Source organism: Egretta garzetta, unplaced genomic scaffold (assembly GCF_000687185.1).
Source record: "Egretta garzetta isolate BGI_Z169 unplaced genomic scaffold, ASM68718v1 scaffold112, whole genome shotgun sequence".
Lineage (NCBI taxonomy): Eukaryota > Metazoa > Chordata > Aves > Pelecaniformes > Ardeidae > Egretta > Egretta garzetta.
Window position 1 is genome coordinate 312944 of NW_009258884.1, and position 597 is coordinate 313540.

Consider the following 597-nt stretch of genomic DNA (forward strand, 5'->3'; position numbering starts at 1 on the left):
AGCGGGCCCCCCGGCACGTACACACACGCAGAGGCTTGGATGCATCGTGTGTGCATACACATGCATAAATATATATATATACACACACACATATAACTATATATATATATATCACACGTATAACTATATATATATACACACATACACCCCCTGCACGGCTTTCAGTGTTGAGTTACCAACCGTCTCTCCTCATCCTCCGAAGCTGTGGGTTATTTTTTTTTTTTACCCTTTAACCTTGAAAATTAACCTAAAACACAGGGCGCTGTACACATGACTTCCTGAAATAAATTGCATCCTTAATTATGAACACCCTCCGCTCCTCTGTGCTCCGGGCCACGCTGCCCCAGCAGACACCCCCCCTCCTGATGAGTGGGTATTGAACACGCGAACAACAATCAACACTAATTAAATACTCAGCTGTTGAGAGGAGACAATGTTTATCAAAAAATGCAAGAGGAGGGGAGCGCATCTTCTGTTTTCTATAATTAGTTAGCAATATTCCCCAGGCGGTCTTGGAAATCGAACTCGGGTTTGTTCACATCTGTTTGGCACAGGCAGACAAAGGCCACGGCAGCCCCAGCCCCGGCTCCCCTATCC